The sequence below is a fragment of the Eptesicus fuscus genome, chromosome 3, assembly GCF_027574615.1.
Source record: "Eptesicus fuscus isolate TK198812 chromosome 3, DD_ASM_mEF_20220401, whole genome shotgun sequence".
Taxonomy (NCBI): Eukaryota; Metazoa; Chordata; class Mammalia; order Chiroptera; family Vespertilionidae; genus Eptesicus; species Eptesicus fuscus.
In genome coordinates, this window is record NC_072475.1 from 12,393,125 (window position 1) to 12,417,176 (window position 24,052).

Here is a 24,052-nt window from a genome sequence, read left to right on the forward strand (position 1 = left end):
TCACTTTGAGTAAGAGAGGCAGAGAACGGTGCAGGATCACACAACACAAAGAGTGTCTCCACACCAAAGCAGCAGCCATATCGAATGTTAGAGACCTACGAGAATGAGACATCCAAAAACGTACACATTGGTTGAACACACACACACACACACACACACACACACAGACAGACACACACCCATACTCCACCCCCAACACCAAGAGTCTTATACTTTGTTGAAAGAGAGAATTCCAAAATATTATTGAAACAGAAGTCAGATGTCAAGGTATTTGTAGATGAAGAGGTGGAGGCATAGCCATTTGAGAAATGTCTAGTACTAACCAGGGAGGGTAACAGACTTCAGAGGATATTTTTAGGGTGTGCAGACTTGAGCAGTTTTGTAATCTGTTGAAGAAAACAGCAGACAGAGAAGATTAAGAATAAGGAAGGTGTGAAGGTATTATTTGGAGAAGTAAGAAAATAAATGAACATTTAAAAAATGGAGGATAAAGGTTAATTTATTCATTGCTATGTGGCAGCCTGGAGGACATTGTCAACAGAGCACTTGCTGGGATTGGACATTGGCTCAGGAAAGGGTGGAGCATGTTTGTTAATGAGTAGAAACGAGACATATATAGAGATTAGAATTTGGAAAAAAAGAATGGAGGGAGGGATATGTGTTTGTATGTACGTATTTGTTTAGCATGTTTGGAAGCCAGGGATAAAGGAGGCATGATGATGGGAGATAAACGAGGATGTGCTAAATGTGTGGCACTGGTGAGTAGTCTGAGTTAGGTAACTAAAGGATTACCAGTCTTTAACACGTCCCGAGTTCTAGTGGGCCTCTTGGTGTAATGCTTTTAGGGTTGAGCCAAGTTGCAAAATACTAAAGCAGGCAGAGCAATGGAATGGTTGCTGGAAAACTACATTAATATTAATAGCCAACACTTCTTGAGCATTACTAACTGGCAGACACTCTTCTAAGTGAACTGCATGGTTTAACTTATTTATTATTCCCATGAGACAGGAGCTATTAATATCCCCATTTGTTTCAGATGCACAGAGCATTGAAGTAACTTGGCCAAGATTTCACAGCTTGTAAATGGGGAAGCCAGGCACAGAACCCAGGCTTTGACTCTAGAGATCATGTTGTCAACTGTATCATTTTACTGCTTCCCATTTTAATGAAGTCAATGAACTGCTAAGGGGCAGAGAGTTTTACTTCTCCTCAGGCAGCTCTTCAAGGACAGCTTCAGACCTACAAAAAAGCAGATTCCTCTCAGGGGTCTGGAAAAAGTCAGCAGAAAACACTCACGGTCCTGCCCGCCTCTAGGTAGCCATTTTCACATTTCCTTCCTCCTGTTATCCTGGGCTGGGGTCAGGCCCGTTCATTTCTTGTAAACATCTGATTACTTCCCATAATGTGTTAAGAGTAGACAGTTCATTGAAGATAATGGGGGTGTTTCTGTTATCTGTTGCTGTGTAAAAGGCCACCTCAAAACTTAGTGTCATGAAAGGACAACCATTTATTATTTTTTATGTTTCTGCAATCTTAGAAATAATTGGCTTTTCTTAAATGATAAATAATAATAGTACTATTCACCACCATCATCAATACCATAATATAATACCCAATCAGATTTTAGAGAACCCATATCCCTTCTCTTACTGGTACCCCGACACTCTAGAGTCAGGAATATGAAATGTGGGGAACCTCACAGACTGATCTTCCCAGGTAAATCCAGGAGTGTTTACATGAACGTAGCGCTGCACTGTAGAAAGAGCTTTGGATCAAATGTAAAAAGACTTGGGACTTAGTCTTGGTTTACTATTTGGTAGCTATGCCAACCTGGGCAAATCATTGAGAATTAAGTACTCTGAGTCAGTTTTTCAAATATGACCAGTGGAGTGGATACTCACCTAACTAGCTTGTTACAATGTAGTTGTGATAATCAGATTAATTATATATATACATATATATATATACATACTAAAGGCCCGGTGCATGGAACTCGTGCGTGGGGGTGGGGGGTGTCCCCTCAGCCTGTCCTGCACCCTCTCCAATCTGGGACTCCTTGGGGGATGTCCGACTGCAGCGATCGGGCCTAAACCGGCAGTTGGACATCCCTCTCACAATCCGGGATTGCTGGCTCCTAACCACTCCCCTGCCAACCTGATCTCCCACAACTGCCCTCCCCTGCTGCCTGATTGCCCACAACTGCCCTCCCCTGCTGGCTCAATAGCCCCCAACTGCCCTCCCCTGTTGCAACCCACCTCCTCCGTGCAAGGCGGCAGAGATGCCAGGACCAGCCTCCTCCGCACCACATGGAGCCACGGGACCCCCAGGCCTCACTGTGTGGAGCTGCTGCTGGGCCCCACCTCTGCTGTGCGCGTGGCCATCTTTGTGGTGGCCATCTTGTGACGACGTGCGCGAGGGCGCAAGGACCACCTAGGCTTTTATTAGTGTGTGTGTGTATGTGTGTGTGTGTGTGTGTGTTGTATGTGTGTGTGTGTGTAATGCTTTGAAAAGGGTAAAGCACTAAGCCAACAATACCTAATACATGTTGGAATCTTTCATACTATGGTCCTGTTTGCAGTGCTTTGCATACATTATTTCATCTAGGTGTTTGGTGGCATTATTATTTTGTAGTTGGGAACCCTGAGGCAAAGAGAGAGGGTCAGTAACTTGCCCAAAGCCAGGCAGCTCAAAAGTGGCAGAATGAGGAACCAATGAGAGAAGTGCTCACTCCTGATAGGGCAGGTCCTAGGAAATTCTGTGCAACTCCACTAAGTGCCACCTTGAGAGCACAGAATGACTAAATGGAGCGAGGGAGGTTGCTGGGAGTGTGAGGGTTCTGTGCTGGTCTGACCATGAGTAGCTGAGTGCAGTCTTGCTTGTATTTAGTCTCTTCTTCCCTCTGAAGCATTGGATGTGGCAATAAAGCTATAAAAATTAAGTTATTCAAACAGTTTTGAGAAGGTAGAATTGAACTGTTTAGTGATGAATACATTTTGTTTTCCAACTTAATTACCTTTAAAATTTTATATGACCTCTACCTCTAATTTCTAAATATACACCAGCTTTGGAACACTTATTCAGTTGATGTTAGTAATGTGAATTGGCCGTAATAGAAGTGATGTGCAATGGAATTTAGAGCTTAGAGAGGTATTTATAAATGTCTATGGTCTTATTGACTAATTGAAAACAAAGAGTTTATTATCCCAAAATAAGATTTGTAATGTGATGTGAGCCTGTAGAGGTAATGAGGTTGAAGATGGGTTTTCTTCCCCCAGCTGTGGAGGTTATAGTTAGGCTTGAGTAATTACTTTAAGAAAGAGATACACGAAAGTTTGAGACTTCATATAAAAGTGCACATTTTTCTGTCTGAGTATGTAATTATGCCAAGAAGAGAAGTCAAGTTGGTTAGTACAATTTTAGCTCATCTTATTTCTTCCTCGATGAATAATTGCTCTGTAGTGACTTAGAGTCATTTAAAGTTCTCATCTTTCTGAATATAACACATTTCTGTAGAAATTTTAAAAGGACAAAATAAACATTATTATTACACTGTTACCTCTCTTTTAAGCTTTTTTAAAAATAAACATTTAGAATGAATTGCTTTTCAAAAAGTTGATTGATTGGCTGACCCCACTTTGAATAACACGGAGCAATGTATTTCATAAAAAAGATAGTTCATCTTCTATTTAGAAGCAACTCAACTCTTAGAACCCAGGCATCTTTAATGTTTAAATAGTCGAAGTTAAAATCCTTTCAGAACCCTGACTTGATAGAACTTTCAGTGTGTTTTGATTAACTGTCTGATTGATTGATGGGCCTCTCCTCATAGGCCTGAAGTGATTGTGAAAGTGTCTGCAATAAAAGGACCATGCTGTGTATTTTGTGAGTAAATTCAGTTGTTAGTCTTTTATATGTAGTTTATAACACACTATAGATCAGTAGGCATTGAGACTTTAAGAGTATGCTGCAGCCTCTTCAATTCTTGTAAGGATATATATTTATATATTTTTATATATTTAATTATATAAGGTTTAAGTTTATTAAAAGCATTAATATTTTAAAAGACATGACATTATTTAACTATATCATCAATATTTTGTTAATGAAGAGTTAATATTCAATGGCTTAACTGTTTAAGCAACTATATTATAGCAACAGTTCTCCTGTTCTGACTTGTCCAAAAACCCTTCGGGAGGAATAAAGGGAGAAACCCTCTATTGGTGATCCCTATTTGTCTGGGAAAGTTATTCTCAATTTCCCAACTAAACTTTCCTTGGACTCTTAAACTAGAGAACCACTGCTGTAGAGCCTAAGACCATCGGAAAACACAGATATTTACATTACGATTCATTAACAGTAGCAAAATTACAGTTATGAAGTAGCAAGGAAAATAATTTTATGGTTGGGGGTCACCACAATATGAGGAACTGTATTAAAGGGACGCAGCATTAGAAAGGTTGAGAACCACTGTTCTAGGCCATTCTATAGAAAATAGAAATCTCCAAGCAATATAATTTCTATTCTCTAATGGACAGAAACAATAGATGGAATTAATTTTGACGTAAGCAACGCTTTTATATTTTACTTAATAACCGTATACCTTTATATTTTCTGGAAAATCACTTGTTTAATGGCTATTTTGCAAAAGATAGTTTTTAACTAATTTAGTATTTACCTGGTAAAATTTTGTGATTGATAGGTAGTGAGTGAAACACTTTGAGAGATTTCTTTTCAGGCATTATTTTTAGTACAGTGTACCATTAAAAATTACATAGTCCATTCTCTCTGCTGTAGTAAAACAACCATGAAAGCAGCTGTCTTTCTTCCTTTAAATATTTATAAATGATAAAGACTATTTAATGCAGTTAAAATGCCAATTGACATGGAAAGTCACACAAAAGTTATGATTAGTAATTTAAATAATCTTGAAAACTGAATAAATTTTCAGAGGTAAATGGAAAAAAAGACCCACAAATCAATGTCATTTTCCTCCCATAAAAATCCATCAAAATTAGAAATCTCATTTTTTTTTTAACTCAGCTACACAATACAGAGTGGCTAAATTCTTCAACTTCCATAACATCAAGGATCATTTATTTTACTGTCCTTTTGTTCCTCCGTGATAGCAAAACATTTCCAGGACCCCCTAGGAGTGACAGTGACCCACACTGAGGATTTTTACTACTGGAGGCTGTAAGTAACAGAGGGGCCTTTTTACAGGAGCTTACACATTCCACATCTTTCTTTAGTTAATTCTTTATTTTTCACATTCTTGGCAAAATACCAGCAAAGGTGTGCTGGATATGTAATAGGCATGTGTGATGGATACTGCAATTGCATGGCAAATTGAGTCTTATTATTATTATTATTATTTTTTACTATATTTAGAAAATGATGGCATTTAATCAAGAGGAGACTTGACTATTTAGTGGGACATAGACATGCTTTAATTTTTTGTGTCTATGTGAAAGCAGTTAAAAACCAAATTTCTGAATCTCCTGCACTAATAGGATGATATTTTTATGCCTGGTAAAATGTAATAATTTTAAAAAGTCATTTTAGGGTCTTTCTTGTTAGAAAGAATAAAAATACTAATTAATAAGAAGAGTGTTTTAAAGTTTAAGAGCTATCATATTCTCTATTTTTCAAGAAGTATTTAACACTTCTTCCCGAATAGATGATTATGTACTCAGAGCCATCGCTTTTGCTTGAAACAATGAAATTTATGGTAAAACTAGAGGCCCAGTGCACGAAATTTGTGCACTGGTAGGGTCCCTAGTGACTGCTGGCTGTCAGCTGCTGGCCGGGTACTCCCTCCCTTCCCTTGGCTGGCTCTGACCCCTGGTTGAACTCCCAGACAACTACTGGTTGGGGGAACAATTTGCATACTACACTTTTATTATATAGGATGGACTAGGGTTAAAGTTTTAATGCAGTGATTTGTTAACTAGATGAATCTGGGTTATCTAAGCATTGCAAGTGTCATTCCCCTACCCTCCATTTATAACATATGGTTAATAATAATAACATAAATGCCCTAGCCAGTTTTGCTCAGTGGATAGAGCCTTGGCCTGCAGACCTAAGGGTCCCAGGTTGGATTCTGGTCAAGGACATGTACCTTGGTTGCAGGCTCCTCCCAGCCCGGGCCCTGATCAGGGTATGTGCAGGAGGCATCCAATCAATGTGTTTTTCTCTCAATGGTATTTCTCTCTCTTTCCCTCTCACTTCCCAGCTCTCTAAAATCAATGAAAAAATATTCTCAGGTGAGGATTAAAAAAGTAACATGGTTTGGTTGAAAAGATAAAGCAGGAAAATACGTGTAAACAGCTTAGACCAGTGCATCTTATAATCAGTAATAGACTTTACATCAATGTGAATTCTTGTAACTTTCACTGGACTCTAACTTTGAAGGCAGAGATCATATATATATTTTTTATCTATTGGTATATTATTGCTTCTGGCACATGAAAAGGTCAAGAAATATTATTGATTTAATGAGTAAGTGAATGAGTGAATGATACAGAAAGTCAAACAATGCGAGTGTGATAGGCCTTTTGACATGCCTAGTATTAATCAAAGTAAATATGTCATATTTAGTCAGATAATCATAGGACTTTGATTGATTGCCTTACACAATTGTCTTCTAATCATTGGGCTCTTGATGGCCAATGATTAGTTGACCCTTGAACACTATGTGAAACCTGATATCTGGGAACTTCAGTAGCTGGTAAGGCTGATCTTAGTAATTTCACCTTACGAAACAAAAATATTTGGTTCTACAGGAATCAGTAGACAAATAAGACATTTATTAATCTACACAAAGTGAGACAGTCTGGCAAACATGATGCATCTGATCTCCTCAGGTTCTTGGAGGAGACTTAGATTTAGTCTGTGAGGGAACTGCAATGCTCTCTTCACCAAAAGCAAGGATTGGCAAAGCTGCAGTTTATGGAATTGACCTTCCAAAGAGTGTTCATTTGGGTCAGGCCCCATCTACAAGTGCAATGGCTTCTACATTGCATTCCAAGCATGCTACATCTAAGAGTTCTCCCTGGGAATTCTGTATTTGTAGACTTAGGTACACTTTTATTGTTTTAAGATCATTCTGAACTTGTCTTCGATTGCCAGTGGCTTTTCTGGTCCTCAACTCATCTGATTTTCATTTTAGTCTAAAAGCACCTCATTTTCTGTCTTCTATAATTTTTCTAGGAAAAAAATAAAAAGGTGATAAGCTATTAAATATATAAAACATATACTTAAGTCATTAAAGGTGTAGCTTTAGAAAACTTTTGAATTGGGTGTATTTTTATTTCCTTCGCTTAATTTTCAGCAGATATATGAAACTACACTAGATACACTCCAGAAGTAAGATAATTTAGAAATATGCATTCTTGAGAAAAATAACTTCTACAATAAATACAGAAACAAAAGAACATTTATGTTGAGCTGTCCAACCAGTTCACTAAAAGGGATTTTTGTCCACAAAATCATATATTTTTTGGATAAGCTTTAATTTAGAAACTGCACTTATCTATACTTTGGAGTCTTATACCTTTGCTTCAAATATTGCTAAATTGCTCTAATCACAGTTTTAAGTGGAGCAATACAGTTCAAATCAGATATGTTTTCTTTGAAATCATGGGAAATATACATAACATATATATCAATTTTGTGTATGCATAAGTAAATACTATATATTTTTATTTATTTATATTTATACTAGAGCCCTGGTGCATGAAATTTGTGCACAGGGTGTGTGTCCTTCAGCCCAGCCTGCACCCTTTCCAATCTGGGACCCCTTGAAGGATGTCCGACTGCCTGTTTAGGCCTGATCCTGGTAGGATTGGGCCTAATCGGGCAGTTGGACATCCCTCTCACAATCCAGGACTGCTGGCTCCCAACTGCTCGCCTGTCTGCCTGCCTGATTGCCCCTAACTGCTTCTGCCTGCCAGCCTGATCACCCCCTAACCACTCCCCTACCAGCCTGACTGATGCCTAACTGCTCCCCTGCCAGCCCAATTGCCCCTAACTGCCCTCTCCTGCCGTCCTGGTCATCCCCAACTGCCTTCCCCTGCCAGCCTCATCACCCATAACTGCTAACTGCTTTCCCCTGCTGGTCTAGTCCCCCTGCCCCCAAAACTGCCCTCCCCTGCAGGCCTGAGTACCCCCAAACTGCCCTCTCCTGCAGGACTGGTCCCCCGCAACTGCCCTCCTCTGCAGGCCTGGTCACCTCTAACTGCCCTTACCTGCAGGCTTGATTGCCCCCAACAGCCCTCCCTTGCAGGCCTGGTCCTTCCCAACTGCCCTCCCCTGTTGGCCATCTTGTGGCAGCCATCTTGTATCCAAATGGGGGCAGCCATATTTGACCACATGGGGGCAGCGATCTTGTGTGTTGGAGTGACAGTCAATTTACATATTACTCTTTTATTAGATAGGATAGAGGCCTGGTGCACGGGTGGGGGCTGGCTGGTTTGCCCTGAAGGGTGTCCCAGATCAGGGTGGGGGTTCCCTTGGGGCATGGGGCAGCCTGGGTGAGGGGCTTGTGGTGGTTTGCAGGCTGGCCATGCCCCCTGGCTACCCAAGCAAAGGCTGGAAGCAGGTATCTGGGATTTATTTATCTTCTATAATTGAAACTTTGTAGCCTTGAGCAGAGGCCAGGGAAGGCCAGGGTGGGAAGCTTGGCTTCCTCCATCACCGGGGGCAACTCAAGCCTCCAGCTGGCTCTAGCTCTGTGGCCACAGCCATCTTTGTTGGGATTTATTTATCTTCTATAATTGAAACTTTGTAGCCTTGAGCGGAGGCCAGGGAAGGCCAGGGCAGGTGGCAACCCAAGCCTCCTGCTTGCTCCAGCTCCATGGCTGCCACCATCTTGGTTGGGTTAATTTGCATACTCACTCCTGATTGGCTGGTGGGCGTGGCTTGTGGGCATAGTGGAGGTACGGTCAATTTGCATGTTTCTCTTTTATTAGATAGGACTAGAGGCCTGGTGCATGAAATTCATGCATGGGGAGGAAGTGTGTGTGTCCCTCAGCCCAGCCTGTACCCTCTCAAATCTGGGAACCCTCGAGGGATGTCCTACTGCCCTTTTAGGCCCAGTGGGATCAGGCCTAAATGGGCAGTTGGACATCCCTCTCACAATCCAGGACTGCTGGCTCCCAACTGCTCACCTGCCTGCCAGCCTGATCACCCCCTAACCACTCCCCTGCCAGCCTGATCAATGCCTAACTGCTCCTCTGCTGGCCCAATTGCCCCAAACTGCCCTCCCCTGCGGCCTGGTCGCCCCCAGCTGCCCTCCCCTGCAGGCCTGGTCGCTCTCAACTGCCCTCCCTTGCAGGCTTCATCCCTCCCAACTGCCCTCCCAACTGCCCTCCCCTGCTGGCCATCTTGTGGTGGCCATCTTTGACCACATGGGGGTGGCCATCTTGTGTGTTGGAGTGATGGTCAATTTGCATATTCCCTCTTTATTATATAGGATGTGTCTGTGCATATATACATGTGTATGTATATAAGTTTCCATAGGGATGTGTTCATTTCAAATAATCCTGAAGTAGGTTAACTGGAATTTTTATCTTACAGAATATGAAGTCTGGAAGAGAAAAATTTCATGGCTGGTTAGTTCAACTGCTTAGCAATATTATCAAAGGGTAAGCTGTTCTCAGAACTTTGGCTTTAATCTCAAGCTTGTTTCCACATGGTTGTATTTTGCCTTCCATAGCTGCAGCCATTACTGCTCCTCAGATCCTTATTCAGGGGCAGGAAAAAGTTTTTTTGTCAAACATCTTTAAGAAAAGCCAAAAGGCTTCCCAGAATGACTCCTTTAATAGGAAAAAAAAAAACCACACATGTCAATCTTTAGGTAAACGATTCTCACGGGCAATGATATGATTAGGCTGAGTATGAGTAACCTCTTCTGGGGTGGCCAAGTAGAGGGCAGGAATGGTCATTGGATCTACACTGCAGCCCTGCCAGCCAGGAAGATATGGGGGAAAGATTACAGAGCTAGCCAATGACACTGGACACAAATAAGAACTTTGTGTTATTCACATGTCCTCACATTTTTAGTTCTTTCATATTTGCTGTGAATTTTTAAATCAATGTTAAGCAAACAAGGTATAGAGTATACTGATGTAAAATTATATCTTTCCTGAACCTGAAAGAACTAAAATGTAAGCATTTTGAAGCAAAAGGAAACCAAAGCAAATTCAAAATTCTTAAAAATATAGATATTTTAAATGGATTTATTCAGATTATGTTCTTGCAGTGTAATGACAGGTGTTATTTCCTTAATACATGAAGAACATAAGAAGGAGTTGAACAGTGGTACAAAATAATTTTCAAATTTCACCTTGGTCTGGCTATTAAGCATTGCAAAATATTCAATGAAATCATATTAAAATGCACTGTTACATAATATATATGTACACATATGTATATTTCATGATGATTGTCCTCTTGATTAACAAGTTATATTGAAATTTTTAAGCATTTTATTAGCATCTAATCAAAGATTTACTGGAGGAAGAAATTTGTAAACAAATAAAGCAAAAGCATTGTCTTTTTAAAAATATATAATTTTATAGATTTCAGAGAGGAAGGGAGAGGGAGAGAGAGATAGAAACATCAATTATGATAGAGAATCATGGATTGACTGCCTTCTGCATGCCCCACATTGGGGATTCACTGCTCAGCCACTAAGCTACACCAGCTGGGCTGTTCCCCCCCTCCCCCCCGCCGCCCCTGCCCCAATCCATTAAAGGTACATTCCTCTCTCGGGTGATTTGACACTCTTTGAAACTGAATAGAAGTCACAATGTTTACTTCCTGGAAACATAACTCGTTATTGTTGCATTGATCTATAAGAACACAATTCGGTATCAACAGTTTATTCATAGGTTTCTATTGTTCCCACATGCTCAGGTGTGTCCATGATCCTCGCCAGCTGCAAGGAAGCCCGAACCATGGAACATGCAAAGAGAAAAGGGATCTCGGACCTGAAGCTGAAATGCCAGGCAGGAATCCAGAGTAAAACAAGGACTTAAAAGCAAAAAAGAACTCCCTAAACAATGAAAAGCATAAATGGCATATAGTTATGTGTTCTGTATAGAGCAGAGGAAATTTCTTATTTCTAGCTGAGGATGTCTTCTGAACTCCCAGCCACTTTCAAATCAAGTAATTTGTTGACTGTGATTCTGTCTCACAGGAAATAAAAGAACGGAAAAGAATGAAAAGTGCACAAATGAAGGAATCTCAAAAACAAGTGCAATCCCAAAGCTTTGAATGGACAGTTTGCTTTAAAAGTTTTTCTCCATTTATAATCTTTCTAATCCAAACAAAAAGTGGTATTCCAGAATAGCATGTTGGTTGGGAAGGAAAATGAACGGATATATTAAGTGAACGGTCTTTGCATGTCTTCAGCAAAGTAATCTCAGCAAGGACGGGGACTCTAGGATGCTTATATTTCTGGGAAATACTGGCAAGTGGTGGAGCTCTGGAGACAAACGGCTGCCTAGTTCCCCTCTTCTGTCTAAACTTAACCTCTCTTACAGGGAAGCCTGAAAGCCTAATACTACCTTGATTGTAAGCATTTAAATTTCCATTTGCCATTATGAGAAGCAATTTTTTACTATGATTCGTGGTCTTCTATGGAGCAGGATGCCAGGGTGATTTCTTTCCCGGGTTCTTGTCCAGATGAATTTGAAGAATGAAGTCAGGGACAAAAGGTGGTAGGTGAGAAGTACAGAAACTATATTGCAAGCAGAAGAAACTTTATTGCAAGTAGATGTTATCTCTAATACGCTAATCCTAAATTTCTACTCGGTCTCGCCTTCAATTCCTCTTCCAGTTTAAAGAGTGTTTTTTGGAGCCTGGCTCATTGCTTTTCCTCTTTTAGACGAGATCGGGCGCGTTCAGGTTGGTATGGCCGTAGACTGCTTTTCCTGTATTAGACCACAAATGATGTTGAGTGTTTCTGTTCCCACATTTCAATCTGGGCCTTCAATCCCTCTTCCAGTTTAAAGAGTGTTTTTTGGAGCCTGGCTCATTGCTTTTCCTCTTTTAGAAGACTTCCTCCACGATTTGTAAATCGACTTGGATCTGATGGTTTTCTCTTAAACTCTAAGAAAAGCCTCCAGCTTTCTTCTCACTTCTGCATGCCTTCCAAGAGTTCTTTGTGAACCTCGTAGTAGTTTCTTAAAGGCACAACCAGAGCATCCTGTACCTGGAGCAGACTTTCTGTGTAGTCCTCCTCATAGTAAGCAGCAAAAGCTTGTCTCTGCTTTAGGAGGGACAGAGGGGTCCCCTAAAGAGGGGTGGCCGCCGCTTTCTTTGTCTTGAGGCATTATAAAGGCTGTGGCTCTTTGTCTGAACATGACCTTTTCTAATTGGACTCTTCCCCAACTTAGGACCCCCGTGCTTTCCTCATTGGTCACTCGGCTAAGGCCAAAGCCCAAGTGGTGCCTTTCCTACTTCTTTTCCTATATTCTGTGTCTTTTCTTTGTCCTTCAGATATTCATCTTATCTGCTCAAGATGGAGTTACTTTTGATCTACCTTATGATATCTAGCAACCTTATCCTGCCAAGCCTTGAGACTGAGATGGCTGGCTTCTTGCTCAAAAAAATTAAATGGCCTGTTTTTTCTTTCTTTTTCCTCTTGGCCAGAGATTTATTACCCTAGCTGCTCAGGCCAGATATATCTCTGTCCTTGGTTTATGGCTGTTTTAATTGCTGAGGCCTAGATGCCTCCATCATTTCTGGACCCCCTCCCTTCCTGTCTTAAGCTAGCTAGTTAACCCTTTTCAACTGCATCATTTTGGGGTACAGATCTGATTCTTTTCTTTTTTTTTTTGTAATCTAGCAACACACATTTTTATTTATTGTTAACAATATATATTTTACAACAGGACATGTGAGTATATACACAATAAAAGAGCAGGACTCCCACGTGCAGCCTGAGCCACACTGGACGCCTCTTAGAACCATTTAGTGCTCTGACAGCGGGACTGCGCGGGTGGAGCAGGAATAAATAATAGTGCTTTTGGGAGAATCGTAGTGACCAGTAGGGTAGCTAAAGACAGGGCCCCACTGAGTACGGTGCAGCGGGAACAACACCCCAGGACTGACATGTGCAAAGTTCCAGATCTCCCAACAAAGTGTCTAAGGACCCACTAGGCCTGTGATGGGCTTCAATCTGTAAGCCAGGCCGAGGTAATGAGCCTGCCCAGGGTTGAGTTGCCTGTGTTTCCCTCAAAGTTGCAAATGTTGTCTGAACTGGTTCAGGTCTTCCAGGCTGGGAACGGAGTGGCTGTCCATGTCATAGTGTGGCATGCAAAGAACTTCACACAGTTCTTGATCTTGTTCCACAAGTAGTTTTCACGTTTCCTCTCCTGTTCCTGTTTGGGCCTCAGCTCCACCTTTGTGTGCAAGTCCTCTTCTAGCTGCAAGACTGTCGGCTCTCCTTCCTCCTGAAATGGCTCAACAGGCAACTCTCTGCACAAGACAGCCAGCACACCTACACTGGAGAGAGAGGAAAGCCACCCTGTGTACCTGGGTCCAGTCTAGGCACAGGAAGCCACGGCTCGCTGACTGATCAGGGCTTCTTAGGAATGGATGTTGGTTGATTGAGGATTCGGGACGTAGCATCAGATTTGGAGGCCTTTGAAAGTTCTCGCTTGCGTACTTTGCCCGGTGTGGTGTGAGTCATTCCTCACCGCTTGTTGGGTGTTCTGCGAGTACTGCCATACAGCATCTCTGTCTCATTCTGCTTCTTGTTCTTCAGTTGCCTTTGCTGCCTGGCTTGCTCTTTCTTTAACTGATGCATCTGCCACTGCTCAGTCACATCCTCCATGAATTTCTGCCCATGGACCACAAATGATGTTGAGTGTTTCTGTTCCCACATTTCAATCTGGGCCTTCAATTCCTCTTCCAGTTTAAAGAGTGTTTTTTGGAGCCTGGCTCATTGCCTTTCCTCTTTTAGACGAGATCGGGCGCGTTCAGGGTGGTATGGCCGTAGACTGCTTTTCCTCTTTTAGACCACAAATGATGTTGAGTGTTTCTGTTCCCACATTTCAATCTGGGCCTTCAATTCCTCTTCCAGTTTAGAGAGTGTTTTTTGGAACCTGGCTCGTTGCTTTTCCTCTTTTAGAAGATTTCCTCCACAATTTCTAAATCGACTTGGTTCTGATGGTTTTCTCTCAAACTCGAAGAAAAGCCTCCAGCTTTCTTCTCACTTCTGCATGCCTTCCAAGAGTTCTTTGTGAACCTCGTAGTAGTTTCTTAAAGGCACAACCTGAGCATCATGTACCTGGAGTAGACTTCCTGTGTTGTCCTCATCATAGTAAGCAGCAAAAGCTTGTCTCTGCTTTAGGAGGGACAGAGGGGTCCCCTAAAGAGGGGTGGCCTCAGCTTTCTTTATCTTGAGGCATTATAAAGGCTGTGGCTCTTTGTCTGAACATGACCCTTTCTAATTGGACTCTTCCCCAACTTAGGACCCCCATGCTTTCCTCATTGGTCACTCTGCTAAGGCCAAAGCCCAAGTGGTGCCTCCCCTCCTTCTTTCCCTATATTCTGTGTCTTTTCTTTGTCCTTCAGATATTCATCTTATCTGCTCAAGATGGAGTTACTTTTGATCTACCTTATGGTACCTAGCAACCTTATCCTGCCAAGCCTTGAGACTGAAACCGCTGACTTCTCTGCCCAAAAAGTAAAGTGACCTTTTTTTTTTTCTTTTTCCTCTTGGCCAGAGATTTATTACCCCAGCTGCTCAGGCTAGATATATCTCTGTCCTTGGTTTATGGCTGTTTTAATTACTGAGGCCAAGATGGCTCCATCATCTCTGGACCCCATCCCTTCCTAAAGGGTTAGCTAGTTAACCCTTTTCAACTGCATCATTTTGGGGTACAGATGTGATTATTTTCTTATTTTTGGAATCTGGAAACACATATTTTTATTTATTGTTAACAATATATATTTTACAACAGGACATGTGAGTATATACACAATAAAAGAGCAGGACTCCCACGTGCAGCCTGAGCCACACTGGACGCCTCTTAGAACCATTTAGTGCTCTGACAGCGGGACTGCGCGGGTGGAGCAGGAATAAATAATAGTGCTTTTGGGAGAATCGTAGTGACCAGTAGGGTAGCTAAAGACAGGGCCCCACTGAGTACGGTGCAGCAGGAACAACACCCCAGGACTGACATGTGAAAAGTTCTAGATCTCCCAACAAAGTATCTAAGGACCCACTAGGCCTGTGATGGGCTTCAGTCTGTAAGCCAGGCCGTGGTAATGAGCCTGCCCAGGGTTGAGTTGCCTGTGTCTCCCTCAAAGTTGCCAAATGTTGTCTGAACTGGTTCAGCTCTTCCAGGCTGGGAACGGAGTGGCTGTCCATGTCATAGTGTGGCATGCAAAGAACTTCACACAGTTCTTGATCTTGTTCCACAAATAGTTTTCACGTTTGCTCTCCTGTTCCTGTTTGTGCCTCAGCTCCACCTGAGTGTGCAAGTCTTCTTCTAGCTGCAAGATTGTCGGCTCTCCTTCCTCCTGAAATGGGTCAACAGCCAACTTGCTGCACAAGACAGCCAGCACACCTACACTGGAGAGAGAGGAAAGCCACCCTGTGTACCTGGGTCCAGTCTAGGCACAGGAAGCCATGGCTATCTGACTGATCAGGACTTCTTAGGAATGGATGTTGGTTGAGGATTTGGAACTTCGCATCAGATTTGGAGGCCTTTGAAAGTTCTCGCTTGCGTACTTTGCCCGGTGTGGTGTGAGTCATTCCTCACCGCTTGTTGGGTGTTCTGCGAGTACTGCCATACAGCATCTCTGTCTCGTTCTGCTTCTTGTTCTTCAGTTGCCTTTGCTGCCTGGCTTGCTCTTTCTCTAACTGATGCATCTGCCACTGCTCAGTCACATACTCCATGAATTTCTGCCCATGGACCACAAATGATGTTGAGTGTTTCTGTTCCCACATTTCAATCTGGGCCTTCAATTCCTCTTCCAGCTTAAAGAGTGTTTTTTGGAGCCTGGCTCGTTGCTTTTCCTCTTTTAGAAGACTTCCTCCACGATTTGTAAATCGACTTGGATCTGAGGGTTTTCTCTCAAACTCGAAGAAAAGCCTCCAGCTTTCTTCCCACTTCTGCACGCTTTCCAAGAGTTCTTTGTGAACCTCGTAGTAGTTTCTTAAAGGCACAACCTCAACACATGTACCTGGAGTAGACTTCCTGTGTTGTCCTCATCATAGTGAGCAGCAAAAGGTTGTCTCTGCTCCTGGCTGTAGAAACACTGGTCCCAGTACTTAGGCAGCTCCACTGGTATTGCCTCAATCAGTTTCTTCATGTTTTGAATTTTTACTTATTTTTTATTTTTTTTAATCTGAATAATATTTATTAAATTTAAAAAACAAACAAAACCTTTTCCTGTGTTTGAAAAACCATGCGGGAGCATGTGCACCACATGGGAGAACACGTATCTCAAACCACGGCTACGTACAGAGGAGAATCCCCATGCTGAGGTCCCCTCTCCCCCCATGCTCCCCAGAAACGATGCCATAGAGTGCCACAGCCTCAGTACCCAGCCCCGGAAAACCACAGAGTCCGGCGCTGGCCTGACTCAGCATGTTTTGAATTTTTAATTCCTCCAAGCGATCCACTTCTAATTGCAGCTCTCTCTGAACGATGGCCACAACAGCGTCTCTCTCTCCTTCTGGTATTTGCAGTCTGTCCCAGTGCTCCCGGAGCTGAGCCCGCAGCCCCTCACACCCTGCTTCGTTTTGTGCTCTCTGCCTTTCCAGCTGCTGGAGCAAGTTCGGTAGTGCTGCCTTATTTTCCAAAGACAGACAAAAGGCATTTCACCCTCACACACCACATCTCTTTCGAAGCTTGTGTCTGGGGTGTGATCTAATTCTTCCATACACAGGATGATCTGTGTTTGTGTGTTGACCAACTCCTCACGCCGAGATGCCTGTGTCTCCCTCAAAGTTGCCAAATGTTGTCTGAACTGGTTCAGCTCTTCCAGGCTGGGAATGGAGTGGCTGTCCATGTCGTAGTGTGGCATGCAAAGAACTTCACACAGTTCTTGATCTTGTTCCACAAGTAGTTTTCATTCACGTTTCCTCTCCTGTTCCTGTTTGTGCCTCAGCTCCCCCTGAGTGTGCAAGTCTTTTTCTAGCTGCAAGATGGTCGGCTCTCCTTCCTCCTGAAATGGCTCAACACGCAACTCGCTGCACAAGACAGCCAACTCTTTTTGACAGTTGCCTGTGCTTTTAATGAGCCTTGCCTTCAGACTTTCCTCTTCAGCAATCATCATATCCAGGTGCTTTTGGGAGAATCGTAGTGACCAGTAGGGTAGCTAAAGACAGGGCCCCACTGAGTACGGTGCAGAGGGAACAACACCCCAGGACTGACATGTGCAAAGTTCCAGATCTCCCAACAAAGTGTCTAAGGACCCACTAGGCCTATGATGGGCTTCAATCTGTAAGCCAAGCCGTTGATATGCTTATGTACAACCTGAGTTAATTGTAACCAGTTACAACTATGGGAATCCCAATCAATTCCCATATTTCTCGAAGGTGACTCAGGGCCATCTGGATACATAATATGGACTCCTCCGCAATCACCTCACTTCTCCTCATGATGGAAGTCTCCCAGTCACCGGACGGCGAGGTCCATGACCTACTCCACCTGGAACCGAACTGAGTGCTGCAACCAGCCCCTAGCACCGGCTCGCACAGGATCTGCCACTTCGCGAGCCATTAGGCACCTGCGGGATTTTTCTGATTATTTTTCTTAAAATAAATCTCAGAAGTGGAACTGTTTATTTTCGATATAATACCAAATTGTTTTCTAGAAATATTGTATAGTTTTCCTAGTAATTTTATGAGTTTTTTTTTCTGTACTCCTTTGTACATCAAAGCTTTTCTTGTATGGAAGAGATATTTACTTTAATTATTTAATTCGCAAATCTTATTTTGTGCATTAAGCTTCTTTTAAAAAACACATATTCAAGTTTATTTTGTTTTTGTCTTCACATTGCTTCTAAAATGTCTCCTTTCACATGAAGCCCTTTAACACTTCTCTGTCTGGTGAATTGATTAGCTCAAGACTTCTGAAAATATGTAACTTTTTCGGACTGCACGTTTTCTCTCATTAATACCTACAAATACCCCCAACCTGAATGTGAGGCTTGAAAGGATCAATAAAGACACAGCAGGGAAAAGGTTCTGCCGGAGAAGCTTTGATGGGTGTTTTTACAGAGAAGCGTGCCTCTCTCATCTGAATGCTCCACTTTAAAAAGGGCAGACAGACATTCCCCCCAGGGCAATATTGATTTTGAATCTTAACCACAACCTCATTCCTAATCAGAATGTTGTTCTAGAAGAGTAATTTTCAACCTTTTTCATGCCATGGCACACATGAACTAATAACCAAAATTCTGCAGCACACCCCAAAATTTTTTTTTTGCCAATCTGACCAAAAAAAGTAGGTATAATTTTGATTCATTTACACCAGATGGCTATTGTTGTATTGCTGTTGTCATTTTTTTTTTTTAAATTTGATAATCTAAGGGAAAAGAGATCAGTGCCCCTTCGTCAGGTATTGCATATTTTAAAAATTCTTGCGGCACACCAGTGTGTCTGCTGTGGTACACTGGTTAAAAATTGCTGTTCTAGAATTTTATTATGAATCTCCTTAAAAGAGAAATATGTTAGTCTCTGACCAGGCAAAGCAAGGTGAATTTAGTAGAAAATAAAACACATTAAATAAGTCAAGGTAAAATACATTTTTATTTCCTTTATCTCCCAAATATAATTTTTCACCTTTTCCCCCATTATTATTTTTTTTAATCCTCACCTGAGGATATTTTTCCATTGATTTTGAGAGAGAGTGGAAGAGAGAGGGAAAGACAGAGACAAATATCAGTGTGAGAGAAGCACATCCATTGGTTGCCTCCTGCACGTTCCCTGACCAGGGCCCGGGCTGGGAAGGAGCCTGCAACCAAAGTATGTGGCCTTGACTGGAATCAAACCTGGGACTCTTCAGTCCGCAGGCTGATGCTCTATCCACTGAGCAAAACCAGCTAGGGCCCAAATATAAATTTAATTAAAGCACAGATGAGGCAGAGTCCTGTGTTTATTTTTTTGAAATAATTTAAACATTTATAAAATATGTTTTTCAATATTTAAAAGGTGGTTGAGGACAGAATAGGGGATCTTAATTTGAAGATTTAATAGTTGAAACAATCAACCTCTGATATTAGAGTGGTAATAAGGGTCATTCCATCAGCTAGATGTAATTTTAAATCTTTCCCCAGTGGGTAAAATGTTAAAGAGTTAGTAAAAAGCAACAGGAGAAAAACTCTTATCTGAATAATATTTTCTTGTGCTTCAGGGAAGCAAAACTACATGGTGGTCACTTATCTAAAAAAAAAAAAAAAAAAAAAAAGGGGTATTTGCCATTTCCCAAAGAGAAGCAAGAAAGAAGTGTTTGATATTGAAGGGGGCCAAAGTTTTGCCTTCTTGAAGCTGCCTTTTGGGATATTGACTTTAAGCTGGCTATTAAACAAGAGAGTTTGAAAGAACCTTTGATCCCCTGCCCTCTTTTCTCCCTGAAATTCAGATAGAAAACCCTGCCTCAGGAGGAAATCTAAGGCTAGTCACCTTAGCCTAATTGGAATTAAGTAGGGTAGCTAGGAAGGGTTACATAGCCACTGTGTCCCATTGTTTCTGAGTCGCCAGCAAGAATATGCTTGACATATGTGTTCTGCTCTTCCTTACCTTCTGAAGTCTAATACCCGTCTCCACTTCTCTCCATTGTCCAAAAGGTCACATATGCCAAATGTTGCCTTCCTGTCTTTGGAATATTCGTGCATTTGTAAATTCCCCCCATGAACATGGATGGAGTTTGATTGTGTCTTGTTAATCTGTTTCTGTTAATTTAAGTATTAGCCCAGATAGAAGAACTTAGAAAGTGGGAGGAAAAGTACCATTTTTTTTTTAACTTCCACAGAATCTAAATCAAACTATTGTACCTAAGAGAGAAAAAGAGAGGTCAGTGTTTAGAAATACACTGAGTGGCCAGATTATTATGATCTCTGAATGCATAATAATCTGGCCACTCAGTGTATATCCTATATAATAAAAGGCTAATATGCAAATTGTCCCCTCGACCAAGAGTTCAACCAGCAGGCAGACAGGGCAACTGCCCATGGCCCCTCCCCCCGGCCAGGCTGGCCATACCCCACCCATGCACAAATTCATGCACCGGGCCTCTAATATATATATATATATATATATATATATATATATATACATATATATATATATATATATATATATACACACACACACACACATATATACTGAGTGGCCAGATTATTATGCATTCAGAGACCATAATAATCTGGCTACTCATTGTATATATCTCCTAATGTACCTAGAAACCTAAGTTTCTTCTTAGATAAACAAGAAAAACTCAATACCCTCTAAAATGATTACCGCCCCTTAAAAGAACATTTGGCCATTCCCTTCTGCCAGATGAGCTGGGAATATCCTATGGGCCACACAGGCTGTTGTGACCACATGCCAGCCTTCTGCCCGGCCTTTACTACCACGACCTTCCCTCAGGTTATAGAGTCAGGAATTACTCAGTTTCAGAAGTTGAAGAATCAAAGTTAGTGGAAGTACAACCTTTGAATTCCTCTTGACGTTTATCTGAAGCTCCTTTAGAGTAAAGCAATTGCCTATTTCTATCAATTTGCATGAGCAGCTGTAACTTACAATTCAAATAATTTAACTATCCGAGCCAGGAATCTCTATTGCTTTTGTGTATCTGTGTTTTTTTTTTCTCACACTGTAACTGCGTGCTATACAGGCAAAAGCTATCAAAATAGGTTGTAATAAACCACTTAAAATAGTAAATTTGGGGGACAACAGATAGGTTCCTACAACTAAATGTTTAACAACATGATAAACAATAAAATTCTAGGCCAATAGGTTGAATGTCCTAGGTAAATGAAGATCATTGTTATAACATTTTTGTTGCCTGTAGTATATATAGAAAAGTAATTTTAGAGAATTTGGTTAAAGCAAAAGTTTATTACATTATTAGTATAAACATTTATATTTGCTTAGAATCCGTACTCTCCTTTGGTAATTTGAAATGGACATTATGGTGCTATAAAAACTTGAAATGGCTTAGACAATTGCAGTGGCTTCAAAGGAAATCAATACACACAGTGTTGAATTTTACCCAATAGGAAAATAGTCTTTTGATACTTAATTGTACACAAAGCACAAGTCAAGCAGAAAAAAAAAAAAAAAGCATGAATTACTTTGGCTGATTTGTTTTAACAGGACAAGAAAAGAACTTCAGTTAGGTCTTCCGTCTGTCTGAATGGTAAAAAAAAAACACCACCACCTGCTTCCTTATAAGATTATTGCTCTCAATAAATGTCACCGTTTTCATTTGGAAACCCCCATTCAGCTGTCCTTTTCCCAGCCACAAAATAATAGACCACGGATACCATGGTCAAAATAAATTCCTTGTTTAGGGGACACTGACTGGAGAAAGCTGTCCAGAGAGAGTCATGGCGATCTGCTTGCCTTTCATTGCCTTGTATCTTTGTGACACAAATGAGCTGAAGGGTTTTCTAAAATAGAGCATTAATAGCACTTGCTTTATAGTCATGTTTCTGATAAATTGATAACAAGGCTGCTTAACAACTAAGGCTAATACCGCTGTTAATGCGGTCATTCTTTGAAATACCGCTAGGAGGTGCTGTCCTCCACTAAAAGGTGCTGTCCTCTCTCACCACAGTGGATGGATGTGTTTGCAGAGGACTGCATTCTTTTAAGAACTTCATATAAATCATTACAACCACGGGCTGCGAAGTTAAAAAAAAAAATCACAATGATAATTCTAAAAATGATTATTTCCAAATCAGATGTCTTTGGATTATAATTTCTTTTAGGGCATAATGCTAAATGACAATTTTGTGTACACACACACACAAAAAACAAAACAAAACATTTTACATTGAAGAGTCTTACCTTTGACCCCCAATTGGCAGAGCACATTTTGAATGTGGGAGTGTCAATAAATGGAACTGCAAAGATTCTTAGAAATGTATACTTATTTAATCTTCCAGTTCCTTCCTCAGGCATTTGTTTTTTAATTAAGTGGGAGTTTATGTGGATATTCATATTATAGATCTAGACCTTTCATCCAAGAATGAGTGGATCATGCCCCTGGTGAATGTTGTAGCCTGTACCTTACAGGCATTCTTTAGAGATAGCCTATTGCAACTTGGGAAGATTTTGATGTACTTTTTTTTTTTTTTTGAGACGGTTTTAAATATTAAAAAAAAAAAAAAAAACTACAGAGAAAAAATGAACTCTTTAGTTCAACACAATTCAGAGAAAGTGGAAAAAGTGGAATTTCAGAGCAAAGGGATAATGCATCCTTGTTTAGGTTATCATGTTCCCACACACCCCGTACTCATAAAGAATTTCACTCCATGACACAGGAACCTTGAATGGTAGCTCAGAAATGGTGATAGCGGATACTGGAACTAACAAAAAATGTTGCTTGTCCTTGATTACTCTGTGCCGGAATGAATAGAACCCACTCGAAGGACAAGGAAAGGAACTTTATAGGAAAGGCACTAAATGTACTAAATAGAGCAGTCAAAATCACTCCTTATTTTTAAGTGAATAACCTTTATTGTCAGATTTTCTTTGAGCCAACCAATAAGGATTTTGCATCTGTCCTTAAAGAATAAGGCAATTTTTTTTCTTTGTAGGTAAATTTAGTTGGCTTAAGTCTTTACAACTTTTTTAATATAAAAGTAGAAGTCCTAGAAAATGTAATATTTCAAAATGTCCCCAAATGTAGTGTCGATAGGATGCACCCAGCTGTTAAAAGTTATCATCCTTGCTTACCTGCTTTCATAACTTTATTTTTTTCCTGCTTACACATGCTGATTTATTTATAGTAACCTTGTTTACACTACCATTTTAAACTTGAAATAAAAAATGTGTGTATTTTATTAAAGCCCCAGCATTCAATGTCAGGTGTTAAAGATTTGTTCAGGTGTTATGCCTTTCTGGTAAGGCAACATCTTTCCCCATATTCTATATGGTTACATTGCAATCATTCCAGAATGGTACAAGCTAACCTTCAAAGTTAATTTTTAACTTAAATCTTTTAAAAAGTAGAGATTCCCAAAATGCCTTTCTATTATTCTAAAAACAGCCTTGGAGTCAACTTTCTAAGGGTGGTTTATAAATTCGGTTATTTTCAGGCTGTGAGTCTGTTTATAACACAGCAGACATGGAATGCAGACTTTGCAGCAGGTGAAACAAAACTGAGTCAAAATATGGTTTTTGAAATATAGCAAAGACATGACAATCCTGTCTAAGAAAGATAATCCAGAAATGAAATATAAAGTTAAATTTACCATTGATTTTATACTGTGCACCAATACCCAGATCCCTGAACTTATAGAAAACAGGTTAACTGGAATGAGAAAAAGAGGGAGGGGATGGCTGACAAAGATGAAGAAAGTGAAGAAATGGAAATTTGACTCACTGAAAACCAGGTGAAGTACTTGAAATGCTGTACCTTTAAATTTAGGTTTATATGATTTGTGTTCACATGAAAGACTTGTTCTAAGCTTAGTAGAGATGATCAAGTCTATACATGACACATTTATCCATTGTTTTAGTTCTATCTACACACAAGAATGCTACTGCGACGAAACACAAAATGGAGTCTACTTTTTTTCCATTTTAAAGACCAAGGATTTAAGAGAATGCTGTTTGCAAAGTTTCTGAACTATTTTTATTCATAGGAGACTATCTCCTGTTTTTCTGATCAATATCTCTCAGTAGAAATGATTTCAGAACCCTTTGAAAGAAAACATTTTAAACTGTTAAAATACTCTGTTGTCAATCAACTACATAATACCAGAAGATGGTTTTTAAGTTGTATACCTGCAGAAATCTCATGCAAGCTTCAGTTCATAGTATAAGTTCATGTTGGCTGGAGTAGTATCTTTA

General features: G+C 40.7%; 2 pseudogenes; both read right to left on the reverse strand.

The window, feature by feature from the left end:
- Nucleotides 1-13,585: 13,585 nt before the first annotated feature.
- LOC129148234 (protein regulator of cytokinesis 1-like) lies at nucleotides 13,586-15,772 on the reverse strand (annotated as a pseudogene).
- A 3-nt stretch (nucleotides 15,773-15,775) lies between these two features.
- On the reverse strand, nucleotides 15,776-17,626 carry LOC103289854 (protein regulator of cytokinesis 1-like; annotated as a pseudogene).
- Between the last annotated feature and the right edge of the window lie 6,426 nt (nucleotides 17,627-24,052).